Below are 26,239 nucleotides of genomic sequence, written 5' to 3' on the forward strand. Positions count from 1 at the left end.
GTTCGGATCCCAGGCGCGCCCCAAGGCACCACCTCTCTGTCCAACGCGAGGCTGAGTCCCACGTACAGCAACTAGAAGGATGTGAACCTATGACATACAACTATCTACTGGGGCTTTGGGGGGAAAAAAAAATGAATAAATAAAATCTTTAAAAAAAAAAAAAAAAAGTACTTATACATTGCCCAGCTCAGGCCTTGGCACATGGGAGATGATTTACAAATATGAATTTTGCTCCCTCAGTTCCCAGCAGGACTTGGACCCAAGAATCTGGTCCCGAGAAGCTGGTGCTGCCTCAGCAAGCCAGCTGTGCCCAGCTGTTTTGGGTGCACCTTGGGCCTATTCTGCGCTAAATCCTTGTGCTGTGAAGACGGATTGTGTGGAGAGAAGCCTCCAGCTGGAGTTGTTAATGAGCAGGGGGTGGGGAGGGATCCACTTAGCGGGTGGAGGCCCTTCTGATGAAGCGGGGAGCATGTTCAGAGCCCCTCAGTCTGTTGGTGGTCTGGGCCAGCTCCCACTCCTGGCCTGCAGAGAACACAGCAGCACCTTCTCTAATTATCCACCTTCCAGGGGATTCTCTCCTCCCATCTGGGGATTTGGAGTGGGAAGGGGGACAGCCAGTGCTGCTAATTGGTGTCTTCCCAATACCCTCCGATTAAGCCTGGGGATTACACTAAGGAGGTGAGTAGGAAATACCCAAAATAAACACGAGTGCCCTTCCTAAGTGCATTCTTGCCAGCGAGTTAAATAATCCAGCCCCTGGAGCCTGTTCCTAAAAGATTTAAGCACTAATTCCAGGGAGGGGGGTGGGTGGGAAGTGTAGTAGATTTCTACCGATTCTGACTTTTTCTGACATCTTTTAAAGGCTTCGTTTCTGCGCTGTTTGATTCCCTTTGACGATTGTCAAGTTAAGTTTACTGAAAACTGGAGAAGACTTTGTTCCGGGGTGGGGGGGGAAAGGGGGCCACTGGATTAGAAACATGAGCTGGTCCCCAGCCTGTCCATCCGCCCTGGCATCGTTTTATTTCTGCGTTTCTGAAAGGCTCCAAGTAATCAATTCCAGAGGCCGGGCGGGGGGAACCTTGGCAATGGGGCCTCCTTCTTGGCTATCGCTTCGAATATTTTATGCAGCTAATAGAGTTGTGATGGAGCCCAAAATAGGGACACTAAAACCTATGGGGTCCCATCTGAATCTATGTTCTGATGTTTGTCACCCTCCCCCTGAGGGCAGTTCTCTGGAAGCCCTCGAGCAAAACACTAAGGTTCAGGTTTCTAGGACAAGAGTTTTGCATGAGTTTTTGTGCTTCAAAGGCAGAAAGGGGCTTGAGAACTGGCTGATAATCATAGTCTGCATTTATTGAGCATCTACTGTGTGCCTGGCACTGGGTGAACTGCTCGCACTTACTCTCTCATTTAACCCTGAGACAGATGCCCCGGTGAGGAAGGACCTATCATCGTCCCCATTTCCCAGATGAGACAGCCAAGGTTCACAGATGTCAAGGGCTTGCCCACAGGTAGTAGGTGGCAGGGCGGCACTGCCCTGTGCTCCATCGCAGGTGGAAGGCTGGTGCGAGGAATCCTCTCTCCATCAGTGCGTCTCCTGAATGCTCTCCGTGCTCACTGTGCTGGCGTCCACAGGGTCCCTGAGCTGTGCTCCCCAGATGTGGACATGATGTTTCCTAAGATACAGGGTTCCAGGATGACAGAGCATGAGCTGCATCCCCATCACAGCCTCCCTGCCAAGAGGTCAGTTTGTCCCCATTTGCTCTCCCCCAGTGACGAGCATCTCTTTGCTCCCTGGGGCGGGCATACCATCCGAGGGCGGCTCTGGCTGATGGAACCTTTTTCTGAGCTGAGATCTGAGTCTGGTAGGGTCTCCCAGCCTCAGAGGAAGTGAGGCTCTCACTCCTACCCCCATGGGCCCACAGAGACTCACATCTGTCCCAGTCCTGCAGAAATAAACAGATGGCTCCCCAGCCTCCCCAAACCACCCCTTCTCATTTTGGACTTTTCCTTCAATCCGATAATAGCAGACAGCTGAGAAGAAAGCAGGCTTTTCTGTGTAACTCACTTGAAAACCACTTTTGAAGTTGTCCTAAGAGTGTTCTTCCTCCTCCCCTAGTGCCCGCAGGACACAGAGAGGATCGGTGGCCGCCTTTGGATGCTCTGCAACAAAGAGATTTCCCTGGACCTAGAGACCGAAGCCCAGGCTCTTGGCTTCAGCCCTGTCACTTACTCTCCGTGAAAATGGCGTTAGTATCCCCTCTCACGGGGCCATGGTGATGGGCAAATGAAAGCAGTCCTGAAGAGCCCAGGCTTGCACAGGAGTTGTGAGAGTTGTTGCCATCAGCACGTGTACGTGGACGCTTGGGGTTCCCAAGACCATCAGGGTACCCGGCATGTAGTCATGCTTAGCTTGCCCACGTTTGTCCAATGGATGAATAAAGTGATATACACACTTCCTTGCTAGAAAGCCAAGAAACAATTGCAGGTCAGATAAACAAGCTTGAATAGCAGCTCTGTGACCTTAGCGAATTCACTTTGCCTTCCCAAGACTTCACTGTCCTCCTCCTTCTAATGGGTGAGAATTGTGACCTTGAAGCGTAATGAGAACGACACACAGAGAGAGCCGGTGCCTGGCACACAAGAGGTGGCGTGATGGATCGTTGCTGGCTGCCCTCTCTCCGCTCCCCTGTCTCACCCCTATTTGAAGATAAAAGTATTGCAGCTGCTGTGACATAAAACTCAATGGATTTTTTAATTAGCATTTAGCAAAGAGGTGAGACGTGGCCTTGCAGAAATACCGTAATCATAACATTGTGGCTCTTGTAAATTTGAGGCAACATATGTGTCATTCCGCTCTTTGTGGAAATAATTGTTTTCCAAGTGGCTCGTTCCTCAGCTAACCTGATGTTGACTGCTATAATGCAATTTTCATATCGAAACGTTGTTCTAGAGGGATGGTGTCCATTTCACTTAGGCTTGTTGAAACCCAATCTACAGGAAAGGACGATATAACAGAATTGGAGGTTAAATTTCATTTGCTGATTTAATAAAAACTAACAGGATGGATTTGGGGATATTTCATTAATCTTTCTTTCCTTTCAGTGCAAAGGAAATTAAGTTCACTCTAGTTCAAACTTTGTTTCACTCCCCTACAATAGGCTGCCAACGTCCACTCTCTTTCTGGCAAGTTAAAACCTAATTAGTCACAGAAAATTCTTCCCTGACCCTGTCAATGTGAGCAGGAAAGCACGGAGCAGCAGGCATGGAGCCACACGCGCGTGTGCACACACACACACACACAAAGCCCTGTCACCCCTTGCTGAGTCTTATTTTTATTGTCAGTGGCTTTTAAAACCTAGGCGTGATGACATTCCTAAAAACATATTGAGAGGATGTGAGTTGTAGACCCTCCTTGCCAGGGCTTCCTCGTGTGACTATTAGAACTTCCTTTGGAACTTGCTTCACTTGCTGAATGGGCTGGGACCCTTTCAAATGGAAAAAGAATCGTTTTTTCAGTTATAGGCACCCTATTCAGCATCAGGCTTTTAAATGTCAACTCTGCATTTTTACTCTGCTGAGTAATTTTCAGAGGAAAATATGTAAGGCAGTGAGAGTGTTAAAGGAAAAGGGCCCTAGGCTTGGGGTCCAGGAGGCCCATATTAGAGCCCTGGCTCTGTTGATTATTTGCTGTGTGACTTTGGGGAAGTGACTTAACCTCTCTGAGCCCAGGTTTTCTTTTCTGGAAAATGGGAATAAATAACCCCTGGTCTACCTGCCTCAGAGAGATGTGAGGATCCAAAATGGCCCTTTAGGGTTCAGTCTAGTGGGCATCCCTCAGAATGGTCTACTGGTCAACCCAGAACCCCTTTCTCTCTTAATCACAGTGCTCTCTGGCTCCTTCACACAGTTCTGATTATACAATGGTGGCTGCCGTCTCTCTTACCCCTCTTCAGAAAGGTGAGCCCTCTATCTGTGCCCCACTGTGTACCCAGCACCTAGGCCTGTGACTGGGACATGGAAGACCCCAACAGGTGTTTGATGAATAATCAAATGTGTGCACAGGAACGCCCTTTTCTTTTTTTTTTTTGGTGAGGAAGATTAGCCCTGAGCTAACATACGTTTCCAATCCTCCTCTTTTTCCTGGGCTAACATCCATGCCCATCTTCCTCTGCTTTATATGTGGGACACCTGCCACAGCATGGCTCGATAAGCGGTGCATAGGTCCACACCTGGGATCCGAACCTGCGAACCCCGGGCACTGAAGCGGAGCACGCGATCTTAACGACTACGCCACTGGGCCAGCCCCCAGGAAAGCCCTTTTTAAACCACGACATGCTGAAGTCATGTCCTAGTCACCGGCCCAGTGAGACATCATCGTAGAAATGTGGTCTATTTATGGTGAATTCGCATCCAGGGCCTCTGGATCGTCTGGAATTGGCACCCTTGGAGCTTTATAGATGCAATGAGTGCTTGAAGCTTTCAAGTCTCTGTTGCAAAGGAGATGGCTTCCCTCGTATTTACAGAGACTCCAGGACAGAAGCACGTGTTTCTGGCACGTGAAGGAGCTTTGTAACGCAGAAAGTGCCTCATACGCAGACGTGTCAGAATCCCATTCTAGACCGAGCAGAGGGTTGGACACTGGCCAGGGGAACAGCTTCTGGGCTTGTCATGTCAGCCTTCTTGCGGGGCACAGTGAAGAGAAGAGTGGAGAAAGACAAGTCCAGACATAACCCCTGCCTGCCCCTTAGGGACCGTGTGGTCCAGGCAGGTTGTTGAATCCTCCTGAACCTCAGTGTCCTCAACTGTAAATTGGGGTGATCACAATGGCAGACCCAATGACGTGGGACCCTGTGAGAAGCACTGCCACCTTATCACAGTGGGTCTTAGGGAAGCTCTCCCTGTGGCACGAACCTGCTCAGCCCGAGGACCCGGCGAGAGTTCTGGTCCAAATGGCCTGATCTGTCAGCTGGACTGGGTTCCCTCCAGCCTCCTCCTGGCCTCTCACACCCAGAGCCCACCACCCCACCTGATAATTTGTCATCGTGGGACCCAGCTCTGGGGAGGGGAACTGGACTGTAACCACAGTGGCCCTGTAGCATTTTACACCCTCACTCCCCTGCTTTGAAGCGTTTACATTCTGCCTCATGCGTTATGAGGAACAGATCCTATAGCTGAAGCATCGGTGGGTGAGCAGAAGACCCAGGGCCTCAGGAAACAGTTGTGGATTCTTCTCCTCATTTGGAAAACAGGCCTAAATGTGCTGGTTGCCCCGGCTGTCCCACAGGGTCACATCGGAGGAATAAAATGTACTTTGATCAAAACTCTGCTGCGTGAGGCACATTGAGAGTTTCAGCTCCTTAGCGGTCCTTCTGTGGCTGGCAGTGCTATGCTAGGCAGGGGGCTGGGGCGGGGAGCTGTAAGTGAATACATGACACATAATACAACGTGGTGACTAGGAATGTTATTACTGAGCATTTATTACAGGCCAGGCACTGGGCTGTGTCCTTCATTGCAGTGAATCCTCATGTGAGGGAGGAAGTAGTATTACTCTCCCCATTTTACAGATCAGGAAGTTGAGGGTCAGAGGTCACATGGGTTTGGAGGTAGCAAAGCCAGGGCTTGACCTCGGGTGTCTGTGACTGGGCTGTGTGGTCAACGACTGCAGGGCTCTGATGCCAAGAGCGGAGGCTAGAAGAAGCCTGAGTTTGGGGGCTTTGAATCTGGGTCTTGAAAGGAGGAAGGGAGTTGACTGCATAAGGAAGACAGGGAAGGCTATTTCAGGCACAGGGCGATGGGCAGGTTCGTGGGAAAGACACGTGGCTGGAGTGGTTAGGAAATCTGCCTGGAAGTGATGAGGCTTGAGCTGGACTTTGAAGGGTGGCAGGGTTTGGCCAAAGAGGAGAAGCATTCTGGATGGAAGGCAGAGAAGGTCCTCCGGGAGATGAGGGTGGGCCTGACCTCAGCAGGGGAAGGATGAGAGAGGAGGCTGCAGAAAGGGACCAAGGCAGTGGAAGCTGGGGTCTGATGGAGACTTCTGACAGCACAACGGGTTGGCTGGGAGCTCTCCAAGGAGCTTCCTGGGGGCCTCCACGTCCCACCAGACTGTGAGAGCAGGGACAGGCCTGGCCTTCCCCCTGGTCCCCACTAGAGCCCCTACTTCTGCGTGCCACCCCACCAGGATCATTACCCCCTCTTAGAGATGGGGAGGCTGAGGGCCTGAGAGGCCAAATACAGGCCTGAGGCTGCAGCCAGCGAGGGGCAGCTCTGGATTTGGAATCCAAAGTGGCAGAGCCTGGGTCACCCCCCTCCACAGTGCTGAACTCCCCTCACATCCCTGGCCATCTCCCCTCCCCGGGCGAGAGCTGATTGCCCAGAGGGGCCTCAGGGGTCAGGGAGGATGGGCCTAGACCCCAAGCCCTAACCAGAGAAGGTCCACATCTTTCTTATTATTGGGGTCTCCTCTGTGAAGAAATGTCTGCCCTCTTTGTTCAGTGAGAGAAACAGCCCTGGGAGCTGGAGCGACTTGCTCAGGGGCCCTCCATGCAGCAGAGCCGGCCGAGACCCCCAGGCCAGTGTTCCTGGGCGTGGACTCGCTCTGTGCCCCTCGTAGACATGAGAGGGAGGCTCCAGGCAGGGGGTCCCCGTCCCCTGCCCTCCGGTGCAATGCTGCCACCTTTGTCCAGATGTCATCCTGCACCCATTGTGGCCAAGGGAAAGAATGAAGGGATGAGGTCGAGAGAGCAAGGGAGGCTGGGAGGTTTGGATGGTGGAGATCACGGTCAGAGCCAACTCCAGCAGGAAGCCCCCAGTGGAGCCAGTCGCGGGGGTAGATCAGACAGGATGATGAAACAGAGGGCAACCTCTGCTCCTCCTGATCCCTGGCCCCATTGAGCCTGACAAGGCCTCAGAATCCTTCTCAACCCAGGGCACCAACAATAAGCACAACACAGCAGCTTCGCGTCACTGCGTACATGCCAGGCCCCATTCTAAGGGATTGCAGTAGTGCACACCCATGCGCACACCCCTGTGAGATGGGTACTACTGTCCCCCCAGCTTCACAGACGAAGGATGAGGAGTCCAAGGCAAAGGGGTGTTAAGTGAGTTGCCTGTGGCGGGGCTGGGGCACGGGCACCGGCTGATGGGCTCAGGGTCTTGTCTCCTGACCACGTCACTGGGGCCTCATCAGAGTTAGCAAGTGACAGGGAATGTATCGGTCATTCTTGGATTCAATTCATAATCCATCCTTCCTTCCTTCCTTCCTTCCTTCCTTCCTTCCTTCCTTCCTTCCTTCCTTCCTTCCTTCCTTCCCTCCCTCCCTCCCTCCCTTCCCCTAACCTGTTTGGCCCCGTGTCCAGTGTCCACTATCGACCGTTTCATCCACTTTATTGCCTTCAGAGCACTGAAAACTGAAACCGTCTTGCTCTCTTACTCGGTTTTGTGTTTCTCTGTACTCACTTGCAGTGTCAGCTCCTGGGGTTGACGTGTCCCGCAGGCTGTGTGTGGACCCCCAACAGTCTGCCTCCTTCAGGCTGAGCCCTGGGCCTGGGACACCACTGGCCTGTGCTTGGGGAGGACTTCGGACCCCTGCTGGGTGTGAAGCATGAGCCAGCCTCACCTTTCTCGTCAGCACCCTGCGGAGAGCACAAAGTCACTTGAAGACGTGCACCCCTTCCAGCGGGGTTAGCAGTCTGCCGCCCTCCCTCACACAGCTGCTGCCTGCCTGACGTTTCCCTCCTCCTCCTCCTCCCCATGCCCTCATTTCTCACAAGGAGGGAGCCACTTCCCTCATCACACGAGCTGGAACCGGGGACCATGAGATTCCCCTCCTCCCTTCCACCCCATGCCATGGGTGTGACTTCTGATTCCTGTTTGTCCCAGGCATCTAGGGCCAATCCAAACCCTTCTGCTGGGACTTCTGTAAGTCCTTGAGTAGAATCTCTTGCCACAATACCCACCCCTCACCGCCCTGCCCTATTTGGTCTGAAATGTAGCTTCTTCCAGGAAGTCCTCCAGAATGCCCCCCAGTCCCCTTCCTGTGCTCATCGTGGTGTCTGTGATGCGCACGCTGTGACATACGAGTCACCGTTAGCGAGAGAGCTGCTCCCCCAGACTGCAGACCCTTGGAGCTCAGGAGCCTCCTCCTGTTCTCTGCTGTGCCCTGTGGTAAAGTGTGCAACCCACCTTTGTTTAGTGAACGAAGAAATGAATAAATTCTGGTGGGGCACAAACAGATCACATTTTGAGCCCATGGGGTGCTCACCTCTGCACCCTCCTAGCAAGGCTGAGGCAGGGGCTGCAATCCATCACTGTCATCTTCTCATTGACCATCAGACACAGAGCCTAGTGGTGGGGTAGGAGGGTCTCTCCTGGAACACAAAACGACACACAAAACTAACTTCGTGCATTTGGGTAGCCGCCTCGCTGAAACAAACAAAGCCGTGTGGATTGGAGCCACCACAGCAACTCTGACAAGCAGGGGGGTCACTCGCCTGTGTCCGCAGAAGGACCCACTGCCGGGAAGGTATCGGCATTCCAGCCACTCTCCAGATTTGATTATAGCTGATAACGATCACGGGGGAACCGCTCTGCCAACGATAGCAAGGCCAGAAGTGGCCTAATTCGATAGAGGCTGAGCCTTGTTTATACATCTCAGGTGCTGTGGAGGCCCACGCGGGAGGGAGGGCGCTCTGCCCTACAGGACGGGCGCCGTGTTTATCAAAGAGCCGGACGAAAGGGACTTGGCACTGCCGGGGACAGGCTCCCACCTGTCAGCACGTTCCTGCAGGTTGCGTGGGAAGGCGAGCCTCCCCCCGACCCCTGGGGGCAGCTTTCACTTTCAGAAAGGTCGCAGTTCTGCTGGTTCCCTGAATGCCTCACTCCCTCCACGGCCTCCCACAAAGACCTGCCAACCTACTCACACAACTGGGATCCAGTGTCCAGATAGGAGGAGACTCGGCCAAGGTCATATAGCCGGTAGATGGAGAGTCAGGACCAAGCAGCCCAGAGGACGGACCAGGGGCTGCTGAACCGGCATCAAGTGCATGGCCAATTCCTTAGCTAGTAGGTGCTCGCTCACCTTCAAGTTCCCTTGGAAAATGTGGCTCCTCTGCAATGCCTTCCCTGCCCCCCAGGCCGTACCTGGTCTCCCCCTCAGCCCTGCCGTCCTGACCCCTTCATAAAGATCTCAATGGGCTGCCCTGTCTGCTTCTCTTGGGTGGGATTCTGCTTGGGCTGCCCATCTCCATGGACCACGTTCCTGTGTGGTAGGTACTGGTGGCCATACACTGGGAAGCCAGGAGTAGCCAAGGCTGGCCCCGGGCTGCCGCCTATTGCGACCAGAGTCAGGTGAGAACTTTGGGTTTTGCTGTGGTTGCAGGCTGGGACCACCCACCCCTGCCCCCCATACACACACACACTCACCTGTGCAGGAGGCTTTAGCTCTGCTGACCTCAACATGGACTTTCCCGGCCAGAGTGCTCATCTTCCCAGGTGAGAAGGGGACGTTGGAGGGACGAGCATGGGATGATGAAGTCAAGAGCCTGGTGACTCCAGTGGACCCACCAACTGGGCCTGGAAAAAGCATCAGCCTATATCGAGCACCTGCTGTCTACCCTGTGCTCAGGCCCGTGGGGGGAACACACCCACATAAGAGGGACAAAGACACAGAAGCGAGAAAGCAGAAGTTAGTTTGTTGGTTTTGAAGATTTCTGCCTAATTCAAAGGTCTAACATAGCAGGCTCAAAATATTTTGTGAGAGGATGTTGAAAATATCAAGGTCAAAATGTGACAAATATTATAGTAATTTAACCTCTTTTAATGGCATCTCAACAGGTTTCTAGAAAAGAAAACTAGGGGGAAAATGCCCTTTTTGTATGTTCATGTGCCAATGATAAACATAGGTTGAAAAAAAACTAGAAGTTATACATATGATGAAAATATAAGCACATGTGTGTTTGTGTCTATATGTAATTTTCTTTTTTTATAATTTTTATTTATTTATTTTTTTCCCCAAAGCCCCACTAGATAGTTGTATGTCATAGCTGCACATCCTTCTAGTTGCTGTATGTGGGACGCGGCCTGAGCATGGCTGGAGAAGTGGTGCGTCGGTGTGCGCCCGGGATCCGAACCTGGGCCGCCAGTAGCAGAGCGTGCGCACTTAACCGCTAAGCCACGGGGCCGGCCCTATATGTAATTTTCAATAGACAACCTTATACATAAAACTAATCCTGAAACATGGGTGTTTGTCCATATAATTGACCCATGCATATATAGGACTCTAAGCATGAAATTTACAAAGAGCTCTTCCGAGACCTGAGTTCCCAGGTAGAGAGATTTATAGCATTCTTGAAACACATGAAGGTGATATCATAGCATAAATTATAAGGTAAACGCAAGGTAATAAGAAAAAACATCCTAAAAATCCAGTCGGCTCAAGAAGCATCAAGCTCTATCACATTGGCCTCGCTGGATAACCGTGGGGTTGGGGCCTATTGCCTCCTACACACACACACACACACACACACACACACACACACACAGGCCCCACCACAATCCAGCATCTCGGTCCCAAGAGGTGGGTGTCGAGTGCCTGCTGAGTAGCACAGGGGGCTGGGAGCAGCAAGAGGGATGGGGGCCGGGTTAACAGAGCATGGAGGCAGGGAGGCCTGGCGGGGCCTCTATATTAGTCTGTTTGAGCTGCCATAACTACATACCACAGACTGGGTGACATAAACAACAGAAATTTATTTTCTCACAGTCTTGAAAGCTAGAAGTCTGAGATCAAGGTGTCGGCAGGGTTGGTTTCTCCTGAGACCTCTTTCCTTGGCTTGTAGACGGCTGCCTTCTCCCTGTGTCCTCACATGGTCTTCCCTCTGGGTGTGTCTGTGTCCTGATTCTCTCTTCTTAAAAGGACACCAATCAGATTTGATTGAGGCCCACCCTAGTGACCCCAAGAACTTATCTCCAAATGCAGTCACATCTTGATGTACTAGGGGTTAGGACTTCAACATATGAATTTGGGGGGCACATAATTCAGCCCGTAACAGCCTTGAGGGACACACAAGGGTGCCTGGACTTGAAGTCAGAATACCTGAGTTCCAGACCCAGCTGTGGTCCCCAGAAGCCCTGTAGTTTGAGTAAGCCATTTCACATCTCCAAGCCTCCATTCTCCCATCTGTGAAATGGCTGTAATAATCCCACCTTGCCTCTCTTGAGGGACTGTGGGAAGATCCAAAGAGGTGAAGGATGCAAAAGTGCTTTATAAACTGTAAGGCACTGCCTATGTGGGATGGTGTGCAGAGGAACCCTCTACACAGGGGTGCACTGAAGGGGGCCACGTGGGGTTGAAATCCAGCCTCCTCTCCACTTGCCACATGACATCGAGTGCAGGGCTGCACTGACCTGGAGAAAGGGACTCCTTTTCCTAATACATATGAAGATTCTGGAAGGTTCTGAAGGGCTAGCAGAGGCCTCGATGGGGATGGATGGAATGGGAGGTGATTCCATCTAGGAGAAGCAGAACACAGCCACCAAATCCTACCAAGTCCTCTGGTCCACCCAACCAAGGCCTTTCCCTCCAGTGGGCACGGTTCCACTTCTCTGGCTACAACAGGAATTACCTCTCCTTTGGGCCAAAGACAAAAAAGAATGTGGACTTGTTTCCAGGATTATTAAATTACACACAGCGTATTCTTCCCGAGCGCGCCCCGTCTTAGTGGGGTTTAGAGCGGCGTTCGGGCCAGCCGAGATCTGGTTACCTCTAATGAGGATAATGATCAGGAGGCTTAACAATAATTCTTCACTGATTCTCTTGTGCCTGAGGAACCTGTGTTGGCCGACTCGGCAGACGATGATGGGGAGATCAACAGAAGGTTCCCTCCACCCGCCTCACGGAACGCTCACCTTGGTCTGCTTGGGGCCAAGGCCTCCCGCCTGTCCTGCTCAAGAGTGGCCCATTGCTCTCAGGATCGGATTAAACACCGGCTTACACCCCTGTCGGGGAGAAAGAAAGTTAGAGCAAGAAATAAAAACCCAAACAAAAAAAGTGCAGCTAATTCCATCCTGTCAGCGGTGGATATTAAAGGCTCTTCACTGCCAGGGCCGGCAGTGTAGAAGCCACAATGGTACTACTGTTAAGTTTTAATTTAATTTTCAGAGAGGTAAGCGAAGCCCCAAGTGCCGGCTGGAAAGAAGGTGCTGGAAGCTTTTCCTCCTTGCAGGCAGTCTGGAGTTTTCCCGAGGCCTTGCCGAGTGGGTCCCCTGCCTCGTGAGAGGAAATGTCCAGACAACAGCAACCCTCTAGGAACTGCGTTTATTGAACATCTGCTCCGTGCCTGGCCTTTCCCACACAGTCTGCAACTGTCACAATAGCACAGAGGTAGACGCAATCACCTCCATTTCATGGAAGAGGCGACTGAGGTTCAGAGAGGCTGTGTGATTTTGGTGAGGATGCCCAGCGAATAGTTGGCGGAGCTGGGACTCAAGCCCAGGTCTTTCCGACACCGCTGACCTTTCCCGTTCTCTGGCCCTTGTTCTGTCCATTCTCTGTTGTCCTCCAATCATTGGGACCTGTGGACTGAGAGGTCGCTTCTGTGACTCTGTCTCCTTTGGCAGCTCTCCATAACAGCTGGCACTGTTCTCAGATGCTGAATGAAGGACCTATCGCCCACTTCGGCACAACTATCCCGCCTACACCTTTCACTCCCCAGAGGGCCGTTGCCCCGCCCCCACCCCTTTGTATTTCTCGGGACCTATCAAGCCGTTCTCTTAGCCAGCATGGGCGTGGTGTTTTCCAGAGGTTGCCCAGGGGTCACTATAATTTCATGCCCATTTTACAGCTGGGAAGTGGTGAGGCCAGGAGTTGAGCCCAGGTCCATGATCCAACGTCCAAGGCTCTGCCGAGCTGCCTCCCTTGTCTGGTCAACAGGCTCCTTAGGGGGAATGTGCTCCTGCTCATGGGAATAAGAAAGGGGGCAGGAAAAGGAGGGGAAAAGACATGTTACAATTTAGCAAGCTATGGAGAACGCACTTCAGCGTTTTAAGTTGACAAGGGTCACCTGTGGTTAATGGCTTGTAGATCACTGACCTGTGAGGCCTCTTGGAAGTGTCCACTAGTGCTGACCCTGGGATGGGGAGGTCACATGGTCAGAGGAGATGAGTGGCCTGTGAAAAATGTCCCATAACCTTGACTCTTGGGTATTTCCGGAGCCTTGAGACACCAGGCCGGAACCCCGAGGATTTCAGTCAGGCCCAGATTCAAATCCGCGCTCAGCCATAAACTTGCTAGGTGACCCTGCACATTTTTCTTACTCTTTGGGGTCCCGGTTTCTTCTTTTGCCACACACACACACACACACACACACATGCACGCACGCTTGCACACACATTCACCACCTGCCCTGTGCTGACATAGGGTGTTGAGAGCTGTTTTGGTAACTTTCGCATCTAACTCGCTTGACAACGGTATGGGCTTCTGCAAACATGGCTCACATGCCTAGTTGTGCAGTTTGCAAAGAACTTTTCTCATTCATTATAGGAAAAACAGGTCCCCCATTTTTCAGATGAGGAAGCTGAGGTGCAGAGAGAAGTGACTTCCCCACGTGCCCCTGGCTAGAGTGAGATTTTTAGAGCACACATCTGATGATGGCAATCCTGTTCCCAGGACCTGCTACTGCCCTCGGGGTAAAGATAAAGTGTGTGTGCATATATGCGTGATTGTGCATGTGTATGCACACATGTATGGTCATGTGTGCATGTACGTGTTTGTGTGTGCACACATGCATGTAATTGTGCATATGTGTATGGGTACACGTACACGGTCGTGTGCACATACATGCGTGATTGTTCATGTGTGCACGTGGGTGTGCGTGTGCATGTATGTAAAATCCGATCCCTGCTCACTCCCAGCTCCCCACACTCACCCCTCCCACACCAGCATAATTGAACTGCAGGTGTGTTCCCGACTGCCCCGTGTTCTCTGCTGTCGTCACGGTTGGCACTGCAGTTAGGAGCACTGACTCTGGAGCCAGACGGCTTGAGTTCAAATCCTGCCACTTATCCTTCTGAGGCCTCGATTTACTCTGCACAACAACTTACATCTGTAGAATTGGTTTAACAGCACCTGGCATATGAGGTTTAAATGTATTATTTGTACAGTGTTTAGAACAGAGCATGACACATTGCAAGTGCTACATGTGTGTTTGTTCAATAATTGGGTGGATGCCTCTTCTGTGCTTCTCCCCATGGTGGAGTAAATCTCCCTGTCCCTGAAGTGTCCGTCCCCATAGACTGTGGTATCTCCTGTCTTTGAATCCCCAGCCCCCGCACTGTGGGGCCTGGGGCATCACAGCATTCAGGAGATCCCCACGAGGGCCCAGCCAGGTTCAGCTCCGAGTGGCCATCTCTTTAAGGCAGCATGCTCTGTATAAACCTCTCTGGAGGGCAATAAAAATAACAGCCTTGTGAGTTAAGCCTGTGAACAGAGAAACTTTAGGCCACGGCTCTCCAATTAAATGATTCCTCCTCAACGTAAAATTATTTTTGATTTTTATTGTAAACTTCTCGGGGCCTGCCGTCCGAAAGAGTGATTGCTCGTAGCCAAACAGCCGCCCTGGAGGCATACAGGGTCCCGAGACGCTGCCCTTGCTGCTGGCCCATCTGCTGCAGCTGCCCGTGCGGGGCTCCCAGGTCTTGTACCCAGACCACACAGTCTCGACAGGCACCTGATGTCTCAGAGCTCTGGCCAAAAGTGACAGAGGAGAGGGCCCCCCTGCCCTGGGGAGGGACAGGAGAGGGAAGGGTGAAACCCAGCCCACCCAGTTACAATGTGGGTCTTTTGAGTTCAGAGCTACCCAGAGCATGTCTGGCTTTGCCTGGAAAACATTAGGTGGCCTTGCAGGTGAGGCCCGGGGACCTCAGGCTTTCTGTGGAGGCGAGTCAGGGAGGTTCTGGAGCACAGGCGCTGGCCTCTGAGGGCCAATGGTTAAAACCTCGGGAATTCTACAAGCAGGTCATTAAACAGAGCCATCATTAAAAATCAAATTATGTAAACTTACAATTAAATAACTTATATTAAAAACAAAGATGAAACCACTCTGTATGATGCTGCAATGGTGAATGCATGTCATCACACATCTGTCCAAACCCACATAACATACACCACCCAGAGTGAACCCCCAGTGTAAATTCTGGACTTTGGGTGATGATGACGTGTCAATGCAGGTCCATCGATTGTAATAAATGTACCACTCTGGTGGGGGATGTTGATAGTGGGGCAGGCTGTGCGTGTGTGGGGACAGGAGGTATTCGGGAACTCTCTGCACTTTCTGCTCAATTTTGCTGTGAACCTAAAACTGCTCTAAAAAAAAGTTTATTAATTAAAAAAAAAAAAAAGATAATAAATACTCAAAACGCATTGCTTCCAGATTATCTTATTAGAGTTTTACTATTACCTAGGCTCTTGAGGTTATTTATGCCTATTGTATCTGTATGGTGGAAATACAAGATAAAGACGTGCTGCTTCCCAACTCTTCGTTAAGTGACATCACACTGATGTCTCGAAATCAGCCATGGTGGGAGTCTTTACACCATGGAAATGGACAGCTGCTATACATCAGGGCTTGATTTATATTGTTGTGGGTTTGTTTAGACTTAAGAAAGTATGCAGAATAAACTTAAAACGTGTCCTGTCTATAGCCGTTACACTATAAACAGACCCCCAAATTGAGGAACTGTTCTCCCAGCCTTTGATAACTCTTATCTGACTGAGTCAACCAAGAAGTCACCCATGTTGTTAACAAACTAGTGAAGTTTTCATTGTTTCAATTTTGTCTTGCTTCTTAACATAAATGAAAACATCAACGGACACTCTTGTTGGAAATGGATTCATTCTTCAATTGCAACCTCAGGTCGGCTGTGGATATGGGAGGTCGGCCGTGGATATGGGAGCTCAACGACAATCGATACAAGCATTCTTTAAGGATCAACTATCTGTGTGTAAAGCATATTGCATATTTCTGTGTTAACTGTGTCCGCACATCTTTCATATGAGTAAAATTTATACACATTTACCTGCAAAGGCTGCTTGTTCTCCCATTTTGTCCCTTTATTAAACTGTTAGGTTAGTGAGGATAGGGAGGCAAGGATTCTGTTTTGTTCATTGCTGTAAGTCTAGCACCTGGAGCAAAGCCTGGCACATGGTAGATGATCAATAAGCATTGGACAGATGTATTAACTAATAAAAAGTATTGTGGAAACTAATAAAAGAAACCCTAACTAAATTGGAGTTGGGAAGGTCTGTAGGGGGAGCTCTCCTGCCCTATCATACGTGATCAATTACTACAAAAGGGAAGAAATGGAGACCTGCATCTTCCATGGGAAGTAAAACTACTTTACTACTAAAGGAAGATTTCTCTCCCCACCCGGCAACAGCCCAGCCAATGAGAAGCCATTGCTGCCGTTAACTGTTACTTTCCCCCAATGGGCTTTCCTTTAGAACAGCCCCTTCCTACTCCCCCTTTTTCTCTGTAAAGGCAGCTCCCCTCCTTTATTTTCTGGATTTGTCTCTGGTTTGCCATCATGAAATTGCAATTCTTTTGGCTATTCCTGAATAAACTCATTTTGAGTTAAAATAACAGGCAAATTTGCTTTTCAAGTTGACAGTATGGGCACATACGGAAGGGAAGAGTTGCTTTGTAAGGAGTAGGGGTAATGTGCGGTCCTCTGCACCCACCCCACAATTTTCCTTCATGTATATGATATCATTGTAATATCCGGGCAACAAATAAGGAGAAACAATGAATGCCAAAAACAAAGCAGGCACCTAAATAAAGCCAGAACACAGCCTGTTACCTTTGTGACCAGGAAGGTTTAGAAAATGCTCCAAGGGGGCTGGAATTACTGATCACAGAGCTTGTACAGCAATGACCATGGGCAGGCTCTCTCTACATCAACTCATTTAATCCTCGAGGTACGAGCTGTTACCATCACTCCCACTTTATAGACGCGGTACCAGGATACAGAGTATAAACGCCAGGCCCAGAGTCACACAGGTGGAGTTGCTACCAGATCAGTGCTTCTCAAACTTCAGTGTCTGCTGTGAATAGACAGATGCTTCTAACCCTCATAGAACCTACAGTCTAGTGCAGAGCTTTTCAGACTTTAAGTGTGCACCTGGCATCTCGTTAAAATGTAAATTATGGTTCAGCAGGTCTGGGGTGAGGCCTAAGACTCTGCATTACTTACAAGCTCCCAGATGACACTGCTGCCCGTGTTACCTTCCGTAGTGGGGCGGTACGCCACCTCCTGAGAAGAGGACATCTCGGAGAGCCAGACACAGTGGCCTGGGCCAGAAAGGGGCCGTCGAGGTGAGCAGAGAGGAGTGGGGTTTGAGCAGAACCTCTCCTAGGCAGGAAGCAACTGGCTGTGTTAGAGCATTTTGGTATTTAATAGCCCACTAAGTGTAGCTCCCCTCCGGCCCAGCCCGGCCACCTCCTCGCCTCTCCCCTGTGCCATCCCAGAGCCTCTGAGCCTGAAGACTCTGGTCCCTCTCCTGGTCCCTACAGCTTCCTGTCACAGGCCTCTCCCCCTGCTGACGATCCTCACCACTCGCTGTGGGAGCCCCCGTTTCCTGGGCTGCTCTGGCTCCTCAGGACTGTATTGGATACCCCAGCCAGAGAAGGAAGCCCACTGGCCCCACCCTTGCCCTGGACCTTGGCACGGCCTCCATGAGGAAGCTCTGAATTCAAGTGTGGTGTAAAGCCAGCCAAGACCCCTAACCCAGCCTCACAGTGTGGTCTGCAGACCTCAGTCTCCATGTCTGTTAAAACGGGAGGGTGGCCCTTCCAGCTCTAGCCTCGGTGCCTGATGGGCAGACACACTGAGAAGAAGTCTCCAACTTCAGCTACTCTCTCTCCCAACAGACACTGACCAGGCTTTCCCTGCTCCCCCAGGCTCTAGCAGTGCCCTCGATGTGGCTGGAGGGCCAGTACAGATCCTGGGTGTCATTCCCTTGGGGCTAAAGGGGGAGGTGTCTTGCTGGGAGACCCTAGGGCTGGGATGTGACTCTGGGTTCTGCTCAGAGAAGGAGGCTTTCCCAAGGGCCCGGCCTGGCTCCCTTCTCCTTCTCCTATACTGCTTCTCACGCATAGGGGGTAGGGGGCACGAAGGGCCTGGGGAGGGCAACAGGGGAGTGGAGGAAGTATCTGGCACACAGTAGAGGTTAAATATATGTTGGTAAAATAGATGAATTAATGAATGGATTCAAGTTGTTCAATTTTCTGGAAGCAAAACTCGTGAATCCTTGTGGGGTAGGGCGTGGGGTAGGGTGAGGGGCTGCCCTGAGGAATGGGCTGTGATGGCTGTGTCCTCTGCTATATCTCCAAAGTCTGGTACACAGCAGTTGCTTAATAAATATTTGTTCAATTTGTGAATGAGGAGAACTGAACAGATGGGGGGAAAGAATATCTCCCAGCTGACATGAAGGAGCCAGTCATCTCAACTACTCAGGAACAGGAAGGTGAGTCAGAATTGAGCAATCACTAGTATGCAGAAAAAGTTTTGGCCAACAGTGAGTTCAAGGTGAGTTCACTGTGAGGTGTTGGCTAATGGAATTAATGCCCACTCAGGTTGCATGAATAGGTGTATAACATTTAAAATGAAGGAGATGCTTTTCTCTCACTCTACTCTGTTTTACCACCCTTGGAGAATTGTCCTGCATTCTGAGCCCTGCCATGTAAGAGAAGCACTGTTAGACTGGAAAAGTCCAGAGAAGAGGAGGCTGGGGACCTGAGGTAGAACCACATGAGGGCAGTTGAAGGAAATTCTGAGGATGATTCATTTTGAGAAGAGAAAACTTAGAGCCCCTAAAAATAATACCTTGAAATATTCAAAGAGCAATCCTGGGAATGTTGATTTGAACATTCTTTGTGTATCCAATGGTAGTAGAAATGTTACAGAGAGTCATTTTTACAGTCAATCTAAGGAAGAACTTTCTTGCAATAAAGTTATCCAAAGATGGGAAAAGCTGTCTCCTATGATAGTGAATTCAGGGTCACAGAAGGACAGAAGTCAAATGTGCATTGAAGGAACTGCTACAGAGGAGATTCAACAAAACAGAAAGGGCATCAGCTTAAGGCTCAGAAAACCTAGGTTGGAGCTGGCTCTGGTTAGACAATAATAAAGATAATGACAAGAATCAGTGAAATGGAGAAAACAACAATAGCAACAGAAAGAAAATATTAATGAAACCAAAAGTGGTTTCCTCAAAAACATCAAGTAAGATAGACAAGAAAATGCAGATAATAAAATACAAAATGAAACTGAGAAAAATACCTATTGATACCCAGAGAAATGAAAACATAATGTAGAAGTATTATGAAAAACTAAAAGCTAATACATTTATAATCAAGAACAAAATGGAAAAATTTTTGGAAGGATAAAAAAAAGCAAGAAGAAACAATTGATCTTGAATAGACCAATATGCATTAAAAAAAAATTGAGGGGCTGGCCCCATGGCTGAGTGGTTAAAGTTCTGTGCACTCTACTTCAGTGGCCTGGGTTTGCAGGTTCAGATCCTGGGCATGGATCTATTCTACTCATCAACCATGCTGTGGAGGCATCCCATACAAAATAGAGGATGATTGGCACAGATGTTAGCTCAGGGTGAATCTTCCTCACCAAAAAAACCAAAACAAAAGAAAGTTGAAATGGTAATCTAGGTCCCTTCATAACAAAAAGTCCCAGGCCCAGATGGTTTTACAGGTGAGTTCTACCAAATTTTCAAGATACAGAAATTTCTTATCTTATACAAGTTATTTCAAAAGGAGATGAAGAACAAAAGAAACCATTTAATTAGGTTTATGAGATTATCAGTGTAATCTTGATTCCTAAATCAGACAAGAGCAGTCCAAGAAAAGAAAATTACAGACTCATAAAAAAAAATCCAACAGAATCAACAAATTATTGGAACTAATAAGAAAGTTCAACAAGGTTACTGAATACAAAGCCACTTTTAAAAAAATCAATAGATTTTTCTACATAAACAATAAACAGAAAATATAATTAAAAAGATAAATTTACCATACACAAGAGCAACAAAGCCATAAAGTGTCTAGGAAGTAACCTGAAAAGAAAGCCATGACCTCTATGAAAAAAAATTTATTTTTTACTGTATTAAAAGACTTAAAAGAAGACCCCCTCAAAATAAATAACTTTTTCATGCTTCGGGATAAGGTGACTTAATATTAAAAAGATGTCAAATTTTTCCAAATTAATCTATAAATCAAACTCAATCTCAATTTAAATTCCAGTTGGGTTTTTTGAAGGACTCAATGAACTTTCTTTTTTTTTTTCTTTTTAGTGAAGAAGATTGTCAGAGCTAACATCTGTGCCAATCTTCCTCTATTTTGTATGTGGGACGCCGCCACAGCATGGTTTGATGAGCGGTGCATAAGTTCATGCCTGGGATCCAAACCCTTGAACCCTGGGCCACCGAAGCAGAGTGCACAGAACTTAGCCACTACACCACCAGGCCAGCCCCTCAATGAACTTATTTTGAAAAATACAGATCTATGAATAGCAAAATCAATGGAGTAAAAGAGAAGCAAAGAAGTAAAGTTTCTCACTCTATCAGGTATGGACATACTACAAAGCCATTGTCCCACAAACAAAACGGCGATGATACACCAGTGAAGCAAAGGGGGAGCTCAGAGAGAGACGCAAGTGTATACGGAACTTAATATACAGTGAAGGGAGCCCCACATTTCAATGGGGAAACGAGAACTGTTCGGGTGTTGGAAAAACTGGTTCACTACAGGGAGGAAAATGAAATTAGATCCCTAACTAGTGGCATAAACAAAGTTGAATTGTAAATGGAGTAAAGACCTAAATGTGAAAGACAAACCATAAACACAATAAAGGAAATTATAGGAGATTATCTTTGTGATTTGGGGTCAAGGGAGGACTTCCTATACGAGACCCCTAGAATACAAGCTATGGTTTGAATGAAGCATGGGGAAAGAATGGGTGGATTTCGAGTACATCAACATTAAGGATTTCTGTTCAATGAAGGGCATCCTGGACAGAGCTAATTGATAAATGACATGAAGGGAGAAAATATGTGAAATATCTAAATTTAATTAGGGACCGCTATCCTAGAATATATATAAACTGCTGTAAATTTACAAAAAAAATACAGGAATCCCAATAGAAAAATGGTCAAAGAACATGAACCAGTAATTCACAACCAAAGAAGCCCCAAATTCTAACAAGCATATGAAGAAACGCTTTTACTAGTAACTAGAGAATTGCAAGTTAAATCCACAATGTGATATCACTTTGCGTCTATCAGATCAGCACAAATTAGAAAGCAGGATGTGGGGAGGCGAGTGGAGTGTCATCCTGGAGAGTGATCTGACAGGACTCAATCAACTTAATTATATGCATCTCCTATGACCCAGCAATTCCACTCCTGAGTGTTTGGTCCACAGAGATGCTCACACAAATCCCAAAGGGGATATTTACTAGGTTGTTCATCACATTATTGATTAGGTCTACGGGCATTGGAGGCAACTCATATGCCCATCACTGGGGAAATGGATAATTGAAACACGTTAGATGCATATGCTGTGGAATGCCATGAGCAGTTAGAAGGAAGAACCAGCATGATTTCTCCAGCACAATCAGCTTTACATGCAGTAAAATTACATGCCCATAAAATAATAAAACTTGTTTTACAATAAATGACAGAGTGGGAGTGGGGGAGTGGGAAAAAAGGGATTACATTGATCCATCCATCAATCAATCAAGATAGGAAAGTAGTAGGGGCCAGCAGTGACTTTAGCCATGAACCAAGGAGTGTGATGAACTCAGCCCTCTGCACCTGAGGTCCCGAAACAATCCAGAGCTGGCTCTGCAAACTCAAGGCGTGTGTCCTGGGGCAAGGTGACTAACCTCTCTGGGGTTGGCAGTACTGCATGGCAGGGCTGTCCCAAGGCTCAAAGGTAATATATGTGAAGGACTTAGTCCATAGCCTGGCACACAGTAGGTGCTTTTTCACTGGAGACAAGAAGTGGAGTATCATGGAGGGGGTGGCTAAGCATGTAGGTTCCGGAGCTGTGTGATCTTGGCGGGTTACTTAACCCTTCTGTGCGTCAGTCTCATCATCAGTTACTCAGAAATAACAAAAGCTCTGCCTCATGGGGCCATGGTGAGGATTAACTGAGTTGATACATAGAGTGCTTAAAATAGTACCTGCCACAGATTAAACCCCCGATCGGTGTTAGCTTTTATTTTTATTATTCAACCCATTGTTAAAAGAAGGACTGAGTCCTCTGAGTTTCTTCCAAAATTGAGAATCGACACTTTCATGAGTCTATGAAACGCTTGTAATATGCTCAACAGATGGAATATTAAAAATGTGACTCAGCAGGAGAGAGCGAATTACCAAACACAGTAAATTTTCTCGCATCCGTCATTCCAGAAACCTGAGCAGGATGGTCAGCGCTTCTGAAAGAGTCCCCGGCTGCGTGGTGGAGGCGGGGCGATGGGCAAAATGGGGTGGGGCGGGAGGTGCTGCCCTGACTTGGCAGGTGTGTGCACCTGACACCAGGCCAGCCTGCCCCACCCTCTTCCCCTGGACCTGGCCGCATCTCTGGGGGCTCCACCGCAGGGCCCGGAGAGAGGCCTCGTCCCCATCGCCAGGGGCGTCCAGAGCATCTCAGCGTCATATGGGAATGATTTAAGGCTCTGGGGTGCAGGGTTCTTGGGGCAGGAGCAGGCTAAGATTTCCATAAACACGAGCACCGAGCCATTTATGGGTTTTACTAGAAATTTTATTGGCGTTGGGTCGTGTTGGCATTATGTGTGCCTTCAAATGTAAATTAGATTACTGGCAGTAGATTCAATTTAGTGGTAAAAATGTAAAGGGAGTCGAATTGGGCTGAGGATGAAACAATGCAATGGCTGTTCTTGGGTTGACGAACGGTGAAATCACCAGGCGAGCGCACGTTGGGCGGGGAGCGATGTGAGGACCGGGAAGACCACGTCTCCCGCCCCTGGAAGTCAGACGAACTCTGTCTAAACGGCCACCTGAGATTCCTGTTCCCCTGGAAGGTCCAAGGCTCAATGTAAATGCCATCATTTTGTCCCTATGAACATGAAAAATACGCTGCACAGATTTTAGAGGAAATACAGTAATTGCAGATTTGGAAAGAGGCCTACTTATCCAGGGGCTAAAAGGTCTGGCTGAGAAACAGCACCACGATGGATAGCTGTTTATAGAGCACTTACCATGGTCATACACAGAGCCAAGTAACCCTCACACAGTCTTTGAGGGAGGGGCTGCTCATAGCTCCATTTCACAGATGGAGAAACTGAGACAGACAGAGTGGAAGTGATTTGCCCAGGACTACTCAGTTAGTAAGTGACAGAGTAGGACTTGAACCTGGAGCCTGTGCATCTAACCATTACATTTCAACTCTCACAAGAGAGTCAGTGTTCTCAGTGCCTGGGTCCTCTTCATAGAGGCTTGCATGTGTGTGTGAGTGGGTATGTATGTATGTGTGTGTGTGTGCTGGTGAGTAGGTGTGTGCACACGTATTCTTGAGTAAGTGTGTATGTGTATGGGCATGTGTGGGTAGCAGCGTGTGTGTGTGTGCATGGTGATGATGGTACCGGATTGGGGGGTTTTTGTGGGGGTGGAGCTGTGGGGGTCTTGGCTGCAGGCAGCTGGCCCGTGATGCCACACCCACACGAAGGTGGGTGGCCTCGTGGTAGGGTCATGGTGTCTGACCCTGAGCATGGGGCTGTGGGTCCAGGCCCAGCCACGTGCTTGCATTGTGACCTCAGGGAGGCCAGCTTGGCAATCTGGGCCTCAGTTAGAAAATTGGGGCGAGATGCCATTTCTGAAGCTAAGACGCAGGGATTCTGTAACAGAACCAAGGCCTGGGAAAAGTGGAGAGCGCTTCTCTGCCGGGCCCCCTCCCTTCCGTGCTCCCTCCCTCTGGGTGCCCCTCTCCTCCCCATCAACAGAGACACCCTGTAGTCTATGTTTTAGCTCCTCTGGATTAATTCCAAGAAGATGACTAGTGCATTGAATAAACACATTGGTGCTCATGGAGCAAGGCTGGCGGAGACTCCAGGGCTCCACTCCGGCCACATCTTCCTGGGGTTTGGGGTAATGCTCCAGGCTTGACGGCTCAACATGTGGTCTTTCTCGGGTGAGGGTGTCGCTGGCCACGCAAGCCGGACCAGGAAGTTGCCTCCACCTCTCCCTGTCTCATCTCCCATAGCCTAAGTTCTGTTCACCCGCCACCTTCATCCCTGTGTCCATCCCCAAAGCTCCTCCATGCCCAGGAATTTGCCCTCCTCCTGGCTTAGCTGGATTCGTGGGACAAACTCTGGCAGAAATGAGGGATCCGGGCGGGGCTGGGGGAGGGAACACCAAAAACGAAGGGGCTCCTTCATTTGGGGAAAAGTTGGGGCTCACATCAGAACATGGAAACATCACATCTCGGGGCTGGCCTGGTGGCGTAGTGGTTGGGTTCGCCAGCTCCACTTCGGCGGCCTGGGGTTTGTGGATTCCAATCCGGGTCTGACCTGTGCACTGCTCATCAAGCCGTGCTGTGGCGGCGTCCCATATACAGAATAGAGGAAGATGACACAGCTGTTAGCTCAGGGACAATCTTCCTCAGCAAAAAGAGGAAGATTGGCAACAGATGTTAGCTCGGGGCCAATCTTCCTCACCAAAAAAAAAAAAAAAATCACATCAGGATGTCCCTGTGGGACGAACACAGGGCATGTCCTAGGAGCAAGGCTGGAAAGGCCAGCTGAAGCCAGGTCATTGTCAACTGCCCGAATTTCGGGTTGAGGGGCGTGGGTTTCTTTCTGGGAGTGTGTTCAAGACACGATTAACGTGGAAGGGGTGGAATTTTACATCAGCTTCGCTTTAACTCAATTCAACAAATGTTTGTTGAGCATCTACCATGTGCCAGCCTCTGGGGGCAGAGCAGTGAGTGAGGGGAGCAGAGTTGTCATCCTCATCGAGTGTGAAATTTAGATTGAGCAGTCAGGGGAGTCTTCTCTGAGGTGGTGACAATGAAAGTGTTCCCTGAACGACAAGAAGGTACGTGTTTATCTTTGTATCTCTGTGTGTGCATATACAATATTTTATTCTATCAGGCACTGTCCTAGCCACTTATCTTCATAAGGACCCTGCAAGGTGGGTGTTATCCCCGCTTTACTGAAGAAGACACTGAGGCTCAGAGTGGTGCAGTGACATATCCAAATTCACAAAGGACTGCAAAGCCTCAGCTGGGGAAGCCTGAGGACATCCAAGGAGTCGCCTGCCCATGAGAGTGCAGGTTTCCCGAAGGCAGGACCCGGGTCTCTCTTGGTCACCACCATTTCCCCAGGGCTGGACAAGGGAGACCTATGATCTTTAGGGTTGTAGTTCACCCTAAGCTGAGAGAGAGCTAATATATGACCACTTATAAATCCATGAAAGTTTCCAAAGATGTGGCTTGGGGATAAAGTACCTTGGGACCCACTTCTCTCTAATGGTAGACCTCAGGCACTGTGGCAGGCCCACAGGAGCAGTGTCTACAGCAGAAATCTTTGCCAGAACCTTCAAACCACCCCCCTTGTGTGGCCTTCCCTCCCGATGTCAAAGGGCAACCGCCCTATTTATGAAATGGGTGTATCCAAAGGAGGTCTGACGTCAGGTGGTTGGTCTGAAGCAGACTGGAAGTCTGAGTTTGGGTCCTAACTCTGGCACAAATGACCACGTGACCTTGGTTGGGTCCTTCTCCCATTGGGGGCGTGAACCAACTTCCTAGTATCACGGAGGTTTACTTGTACAGACCTCTCTGAGTGACACTTGAAGCTGCCAGGGAAGTAGAAGTGTCCAGACCTTGAGGACAGGACCCGCTACATAATTTGCAGGGCCCAGGGAGAATAGCAATGCAGGCCCCCTCGTTCAAAGATCAAGACTTTCAAGATGGCGCAGCAGAGCATGGAGCTGAGTGCGGGGTCTTTCTGTGTGTCGCCCAGGAACCCAGCCCTGCCCGAGGAGACTGTCCTAACAAGCTCCCTGGACGCCCCCTCGCAGTGGCAGGCAGTGACTTGATTTTCAGCTGGTCAGCATTCCTTTTCGCCTCTTCTCTCTTCTAGGGTAGGCTGAGTCATTCCAAAAACCAAAATTCAAAAGACGAGAGGCGGTTTTTAGCCCTCAGTATGTTTA

The sequence above is a fragment of the Ceratotherium simum genome, chromosome 24 (assembly GCF_057802395.1).
Source record: "Ceratotherium simum simum isolate JZ-2026a chromosome 24, ASM5780239v1, whole genome shotgun sequence".
NCBI classification, from domain to species: Eukaryota; Metazoa; Chordata; class Mammalia; order Perissodactyla; family Rhinocerotidae; genus Ceratotherium; species Ceratotherium simum.